The following is a 9305-nucleotide window of genomic DNA, read 5'->3' as shown; positions in this document are numbered from 1 at the left end:
CTAAACACAGAAATATCATATGATACAGCAATCCCACTCCTATGCATGTATCTGGAGAAGAAAATAATTCAAAAAGATACATGCACCCTAATGATCATGGTGGCACTATCTACAATATCCAAGGTTTGGAAACAACCTAAATGTGCATCAACAGATGATTGGATAAAGAAGATGTGGAACTTACAATGGATATTACTCAGACATTAAAAGTGACATTATGCAATTTGCCTCAAAATAGATGGACCTAGAGATTATCACAAATGAAGTAAATTAGAAAAATGAAAATATCATATATCACTTATATGTAAAATCTAATAAAATTATACAAATGAATTTACTTACAAAATAGAAAAAGAATCTCAGACCTCAAAATTAAGCATATTGGGAAAAGGGAAAATGTGGGGGGAAGTGATACATTAGGAGACTAGGATTAACATATACACAGTAATGTATGTGAAACAGATAACTAATAAGGACCTACCATATAGCAAAGGAAGTTCAGTTCAGTTTGGTCACTCAGTCGTGTCAGACTCTTTGCGACCCCATGCCAGGCCTCCCTGTCCATCACCAACTCCCAGGGCCTATACAAACTCAAGTCTTTTGAATTGGTGATGCCAGTCAACCAGCTCATTCTCTGTCTTCTCCTTCTCCTCCCGCTTTCAGTCTTCCCCAGCATCACGGTCTTTTCAAATGAGTCATTTCTTCACATCAGTATTGGCCAAAGTATTGGGGTTTCAGCTTCAGCATCAGTCCTTCCAACGAATACTCAGGATTTCTCTCCTTTAAGATGGACTGGTTGGATCTCCTTGTAGTCCAAGGGACTCTCAAGAGTCTTCTCCCACACCAAAGTTCAAAAGCATCAATTCTTCAGCTCTCAGCTTTCTTTATAGTCCAACTCTCAGATCCATATGTGACTACTGGAAAAACCATAACTTTAACTAGACAGACCTTTGTTGGCTAAGTAATGTCTCTGCTTTTTAACATGCTGTCTAGGTTGTTCATAACTTTTCTTCCAGGGAGCAAACATCTTTTAATTTCATGGCTGCAGTCATCATCTGCAGTGACTTTGGAGACCAAAAAATTAAAATCTCTCACTGTTTCCATTCCCAACTATTTGCCATGAAGTGATGGGACAGGATGCCATGACCTTGGTTTTCTGAATGTTGAGTTTTAAGCAACTTTTTCATTCTTCTCTTTCAGTTTCATCAAGAGGATCTTTAGTTCTTTGCTTTCTGCCATAAAGGTGGTGTCATCTGCATATCTGAGGTTATTGATATTTCTCCCGGCAATCTTGATTCCAGCTTGTGCTTCATCCAGCCCAGTATTAGCACAGGAAACTTTATTAAATTTTGTATTTTCTATAATAACCTACATGGAAAACAAACCTGGAAAATATGAATAAATATATATGATATGTATGTATATCATATATATGCATCACATATATATAATATATATATATATCACATATGGATAATATAACAAATATATTCATATATTTTTGCTATATGGGCTGCCCTGATGGCTCAGATGGTAAAGAACCCCCCTGCAATGCAGGAAACTTGGGTTCAGTTTCTGGGTCAGGAAGATCCCTTGGAGGAGGATATGGTAACCCACTCTAATATTCTTTCCTGGGAAATCCCATGGACAGTGAAGCCTTGTGGGCTACAGTCCATGGGTTGCCAAAGAGCCAGACAAGACTGATTGAGGAACACTAACACTTTGCTAAACACCTTAAACTAACAACATTTTAACTCAACTATATTTCAATAAAGACTTTTAAAAATTTCTTATGGGATATTGAAAAAAATTTAAAAACACTTTAAAATCTTACATGCATTAACATTAACATATACATCCATATACATATACATAAACATAATATAATATGAATCAGTACAGTGGTAGCCTCAGTGATTTGTATCAAAATAAGAAATATTTGATAAAGCTAAAGATGGTAAAAAGAAATGTTGACAATATTGAAGTGCATAATGCCCAATAAACTAATATTATAAGAATATTTTTAGAAAACAGTTTTACACCATATGTTGCAATGTAAGCATTTTCTCAAATTTTTCCTTAGAAAAATACACTTTGGACAAGTTATTCAACATTACTCAGGATTCTTTCTATGTCTGCAAAATAGAAATAATAATGGACCTCACTTGATTACAATGAAATATCTCATTATATCACTATAAAAGAATTGACACATGAAAAACCATCAAAATTATCTCACATGCACACGCATGGACACATGAACACATGTGTATATACAAAATCCAGAACCCCATTTCTTATATTAATAGAAGTATAATGCAGACTTTAATTGTCCAAGTATTGTAGCTTCAGACCAATGTAGCAAAAATGGCTTCAAATTTTTTTAATTAAAATCTTTTTTTTCTAATGAAAAATACAGAAAAAATAGAGAAAATAAAGATTAAAAAAAAAAAAGAAAAATTGCAGAAGTACCATTGTGTCAAAGCTAGAACATCATGAACAGCATTTTCCAGTAGTAATATAATCATATTCCTTTTATATTAATCAAAAAATGCAAGTCATGTATGTAATTTTAAAGTTCTAGTAGCCACATTAAGAAAAGTAAAACTAGATAAATTAATTCTAATAAAGTATTTGATGTAATCCAACATATTAAAAATGTTTTATTTCATTATTAATGAGATATGTCTCATTGCTCTTTATTTTTACTGTCTTCATAATTTTGTGTGTTCTTCACACTCAGAGCACATCTCAGTTTGAAAGATGTCTAGTAGCCTTGCCTTTCTTCATTGCTGAACCACATAGATCCGAGCTAGAGAATTAACTTGATTCACAAAAATTGGAAAACGATGAAGCAGTTATTAATTTAATAAAAGTGGGAATGATAACACTAAAACATTAATGTTACCCGAATGGAAATTATTTGAACCAGCTTCTGTGGATTAATCACAGCACAAATTCAAAATTTCATTCCTTTATGTTACAATTCAGTTCCTTTTAACAAAATTTTCAATGTAAGTTTCAACTAAGGTAAAAATTAAATGTATAAAAATTATTAATTTAAGTCAAATTTTTATGATATTGGGAACTATATAGCTAATTAATATAAATTATCTATTATAAAAGGTTTTACAAAATATAGAGCCAGATAAAATATCTAAACTATTGCTAAGCATGACAAGACAAAAGAAGAAATAAAACCTTAGGTGGTAAATTTATTTCTGAATACACAGTCAAGAATGTTATTTGGCAATTTATAAATCTATTAAAGTGGGATCACTAGTGATGGTGTGTGAAATAAATTTAGTTTATTCCGTAAAGTAGAATGGATTAGTTTATTTCATGGTCATTTCAGGTGCACCATAAAGATAAATGAAAGCATAAATTTTACTATTCAGTAAGAAATCACTTTTATTACTTTTGATTGATTGTAACTATAACCATCAAATTTTATTGTCTGATGACTCTCTTGGGCTAGTGCTCTGAAATTTACTTCATACCAGTCTTTGTAATATAATTACACTAGATGCAACTTGAGTTTAATCTTTTAATTTTTTTTGAAATGTTACAAAGGAAATTCAATATTTTAATGACAAAGCCAGAGTGGAAAACAACATTTTAATGCATAAGTGTGCCAAATAGAGAGTTTTAATGTGAAATATCTACTGAGATCAGGACTGACACCACACAAAACTGGAATATTTCTGAGTTTGACCATGGTGCTCTCAAAGAGTTGACTTTAATGTCTTCTACTTCCTCCTAGCTAGAAATTATCTTCCACATTAAGCTTTTATACAATTTTATAAATCATGAAACAGACAACTATCATTCACTTGACAATATTTCCAGTGGGATATTGTTGTCTTAATTAGACTTATTTCATTTATCCAGCAAATAATTGAGTATCAGCAATAGGCCAGATATTGTCTCATGTGCCAGAGATAAAATGGTGAATAGGGTACAAAGAACAAAGAAATCATAGTAATTACCAAGGAAGACAGGTGAATAAATAGGCAAATATGGCAACATGTGACAAAGCTATGGAAGTCGTAGCAGAGGGAGCATACAGGAAAGGCATTTATCCAAACAAATGAGCTGGAGAAAGATGCCTAAAGAAATGGGAACATCTCCTTGGCTAATGATACACAGGCCAAGGTAACACTAGGTAGGTGACAAAGATATTTACTAAACACCCTGGAGATACTGAAGCACGGGAAAACCAGTGAATGACACCTCTCCATCAACATATATCTTTCAAAGGTTTTACATATTCTGAATAATTTATATGGATATTTAGCAACAGTTTACTTTGAATAAACCAAATAGAAACATCAGTTTAAGATTTGGAGATTATCAGTTTCTTGAAAGAGGGAATGCTGGCTGTGCTAATTCATTGACAGGAATCACTTATACATAACTCAGCAGAAGTTTCTTATAAATGCCCATTGTATTATATAATATTTTAGAGAGATTCTTGCTAAATTTTTAAAAATTTGCTTTTAAAAACAAGATTTCAAGGATGCAAATCTAATTATTAAAGAAACTAGACTATGGTACATATACACAATGGAGTATTACTCAGCCATTAAAAAGAATACATTTGAATCAGTTCTAATGAGGTGGATGAAACTGGAGCCTATTATAAGAGTGAAGTAAGCCAGAAAGAAAAACACCAATACAGTATACTAACGCATATATATGGAATTTAGAAAGATGGTAACAATAACCCTGTGTACGAGACAGCAAAAGAGACACTGATGTATAGAACAGTCTTATGGACTCTGTTGGAGAGGGAGAGGGTAGGAAGATTTGGGAGAATGGCATTGAAACATGTATAATATCATGTATGAAACGAGTTGCCAGTCCAGGTTTGATGCACGATACTGGATGCTTGGGGCTGGTGCACTGGGACAACCCAGAGGGATGGTATGGGGAGGGAGGAGGGAGGAGTAAGGAGGGTTCAGGATGGGGAACACATGTATACCTGTGGCAGATTCATTTCGATATTTGGCAAAACTAATACAATTTTGTAAAGTTTAAAAATAAAATAAAATTAAAAAAAAGAAGAAACTAGGTTACTTATTTTTATCAAATTGACAAAGCAAAAATTGCAGTAGGTAAGATATTTTTGCCATTCGTATGATTTCCATCAGTTGTTCAGTATCATTCTAAGATATAAATCACTGACTTCTCTTACCTCAGTTTAAACAGAAGTACCAACGATTGCCTAGTCTGTATTTTTGTTTTAGATGGCTTTCCATTAATCACTTTGCTTTAATGATTCTATACAGTTTTAAAGTTTCTCTTCATAGAGCAAAACATTATCATGTATAGATTATACCCCAGAGAAATATATTTTCCTGGTCTTTTATTGCCTACAGTGGCATTTCTAAACTGTGTTTGAATACTCACTCCCTTTCATGCTACTATATACTGTTTCACATTAATTTCTTTAGTGAAAAGATACGTATCAGATCACGATTTTGGAAAGATATGACTATATATGTGACTTTATATTTTTCTAGTAATTTCTGTTAGGATGACTTCAGTAGAGCTGTAGACATATAGAAGCTTAAAAGCAATGAGTTTATCTGCTATTGTTTGCATTAGACAAATTTTAATGAGATTTTAATTTTTAATACTACCATCTCCAAATGTACTGATTCAAATCAATGTTTTCTTTAAAACCATAAAAAATGTAATTAAAATATTTTCATTAATGCAACTCCCTCAAATATTTGGCTTTATTTTCTTAAATAGGCACCTACAGCTGAGTGGCCTTTGCCTCTGATTAATAGTCTGGACCCAGAACTCCTTACTATCCTACATTTCATGACTATAAATATTTAGTAATCATGTTTACTGCTTTCATTTTCTATCTTAGGTAAGATGGAAAAGGATTATATTAGTATCATCATTTTGAGGGTAAATTAAACTAAAAATGTTTGAACTCTTCATGGCAAAGATGTTAAGTTCCAATTCATATGGCACTTACTCATTCCCTTGATTCTAGCCTTCTGTTCCCAGGTGGCACTAATAGGAAAGAACCTGCCTGATAGTGCAGGTGACCTAAAAGAGGTGGGTTTGATCCCTGGGTTGGCAAGATATCCCGGAAGAGAGCATGGTGAGAAAGGCTGCTGCTGCTGCTGCTAAGTCACATCAGTCGTGTCCGACTCTGTGTGACTCTATGGATGGCAGCCCACCAGGCTCCCCCGTCCCTGGGATTATCTAGGCAAGAACATTGGAGTGGGTTGCCATTTCCTTCTCCAATGCATGAAAGTGAAAAGTGAAAGTGAAGTCACTCAGTTGTGTCCGACTCCTAGGGACCCCATGGACTGGCGCCTACCAGGCTTCTCCGTCCAAGGGATTTTCCAGACAAGAGTACTGGAGTGGGGTGCCATTGCCTTCTCTGGTGAGAAAGACTGAAAGCCTTCAAATGTAACTTAGTGCATTGGTAGCACAGGTTAAGTTTGAAAATAAAATTGCACCTAAAAATAGTTATCTAAACTTGTAGCTCAGTCCATAAAGAATCTTCCTGCAGTGCAGGAGACCTGGGTTCAATCCTTGGGTCAGGAGGATCCTCTGAAGAAGGAAATGGCAACCCACTCCAGCATTCTTGCCTGGAAAATCTCACAGACAGAGAAGCCTGGTGGGCTGCAGTCCATGGGGTCACAAAGAGTCAGGAGTGACTGAGCGACTAACAATTACTTAAACTAACCTTACTCATTAAGCTAATATTTTTATGTCAAGTATAACTATTAAGTAATTTTTAAATGTCAGCTTTCAAAACTGTTATAATGGCAAGAGAACAAGTTTAAATTCTTACATTTATATTTAACAGAGGCCCAGTAGTAATAACAGATCTCTTGTTTAGGGCCACTGGAAATGTTTCCTGATGTGTAAAAACAATCGTTTTGAAGACAACAGAAAGTAGTGAAGCAGGGACACATTTAAGAGGTCATGGAAGACAAGGAGATGGAGACATGTCTAGATTTGCCCTTGTCTGAGATGGTGATTGCGGCCATGAAATTAAAAGACGCTTACTCCTTGGAAGGAAAATTATGACCAACCTAGACAGCATATTAAAAAGCAGAGACATTACTTTGCCAACAAAGATCCGTCTAGTCAAGGCGATGGTTTTTCCAGTAGTCATGTATGGATGTGAGAGTTGGACTGTGAAGAAAGCTGAGTGCCGAAGAATTGATGCTTTTGAACTGTGGTGTTGGAGAAGACTCTTGAGAGTCCCTTGGACTGCAAGGAGATCCAACCAGTCCATTCTAAAGGAGATCAGTCCTGGGTGTTCTTTGGAAGGAATGATGCTGAAGCTGAAACTCCAGTACTTTGGCCACCTTATACAAAGAGGACTCATTGGAGAAGACTGATGCTGGGAGGGATTGGGGGCAGGAGGAGAAGGGGACGACAGAGGATGAGATAGCTGGATGGCATCACTGACTCTATGGACGTGAGTCTGGGTGAACTCCAGGAGTTGGTGATGGACAGGGAAGCCTGGCGTGCTGCAGTTCATGAGCTTGCAAAGAGTCGGACATGACTGAGTGACTGAACTGAACTGAACTGAGGTTGTCCCTGGCCAGGAAGATATGGTAGAGTCAGAGCTAAACTTCTGACCCTCGTAGAAGATAAACAGTCCCAGCGGTATAATTTAGGTTTCAGTGCAAAAGGAGAATATTGGCCCTCTGCTAGCAGAGATGAGGAAATCAGTCTTCTCTAAGAGGAGGCCCTCTGTCAGCGCTCTCCCTAAGATTTCAGACCCAACACTGCTAGCTTCCCTGGCTGATACATAAGCTCAAAACCCCGACTCATTGCTTATCAAGTGCACTGGGGAGCTGCCAGCCTCCCTGAGACTCCTGGAGACTGTGCCTGAGCCCGACTCCACTGCACTCATGGACCTCCCTGACCAAGGCAATGCTGTCATTTCTCCGGCCAGGCTGGCAGCCACTGAGAACAAGGACAAGAAGGAAGGGGATGGGAAGTCAGGTTTGGCAGAAGCAGTGGTCCAGAGAATCCTCCCATGGAGGAGAGGCAGGATAAGTTAAAACACAAGCCCCACCGTGTTGTTTATAGTCCCAAAGACTTCACAAAACCCTAATTCAAAGGTATCATTTTTAAGAACTTCAAAACTGTGATTACAGAGTGTTAAACTTCAAACCCAAGCACCTCTCTGTGTGGAGCCCTGAGGGAGAGACTGCACTGGTCACAGCTCATAAAGACAGCCGGGGAATAAGGTGGATACAGAGTCCATAGGAACTAACAGTTGCCTTTGCAGCGCAAATACAACTACAGACTACAATTAATAGCTGCACAAGTGGTGGGTTGTGGTAAAACTTTAACCAAAACTGAGGAGGCCTGGACGTGGCCTCAGGCTGCTGTTTATCAAGAATTGAAGTGAAGTGGCTCAGTCGTGTCCGACTCTGCAATCCCGTGGACTGTAGTCCACCAGGCTCTTCTGTCCATGGGATTTTCAAAGCAAGAGTACTGAAGTGGTTTACCATTTCCTTCTCCAGGGTATCTTCCCCAGCCAGGTATCAGACCCAGGTCTCCCACATAGTAGGCAGACACTTTACCATCTGAGCCCTGGGATAAAGTATGACAAATTTAAAGTGAATGTATTTTTAAATATTTTATAATGGAGACCCTCAGCATCCCCAACTCTCTCCCTGGTCATTCTGTGATATGGATTTACTTCTATCAACTACATTTAGTTAATAATTTCCCTCCCTTTTATAGAAGTATTGGGTCCAGATATCACTGTAAGGTCTTCAAGGACATCTGCTATAGAACACCAACGTTCTTCCTTACTCAGATGTAAAATTGGATTTGTCTTTTAGAAGAGTTTAGAGGATTGACTGTGTATATATGTCCAGAAGATGATTCTGAGGCAGGGCTGCCCAAAGTTTGTTTAATACTCAGGAAAGCCTATACTTTAGAGCAGTTGTAGAAAATTAAAGTTAGATTCATGAGGAAAAACAAAGATTTGAATCATCAGATCCAAGTTGGTAGTGGTAGAATCGTGGACAGTAGGTGGAACTGAGAGCCTGGAGTCAGACAGATACTACCTTTTTTTGAAATGAATTGAAAACAAAGGAACAGATGGCACAGTGGTGGTTGTAGAGCATAACAATTTAAAACTAAAAAGTTTTTAATTTTAATTAAATCCCATTTGTTTATTTAAAATTAAAAACTTTTTAGTTTTAAATTGTTATGCTCTACAACCACCACTGTGCCATCTGTTCCTTTGTTTTCAATTCATTTCAAAAAAAGGTAGTATCTGTCTGACTCCAGGCTCT

This window comes from Bison bison, unplaced genomic scaffold (assembly GCF_000754665.1).
Source record: "Bison bison bison isolate TAMUID 2011002044 unplaced genomic scaffold, Bison_UMD1.0 scf7180017863952, whole genome shotgun sequence".
Taxonomy (NCBI): Eukaryota; Metazoa; Chordata; class Mammalia; order Artiodactyla; family Bovidae; genus Bison; species Bison bison.
The sequence above is the reverse complement of the archived record's forward strand: the minus strand, read 5'-3'. Positions refer to the sequence as shown.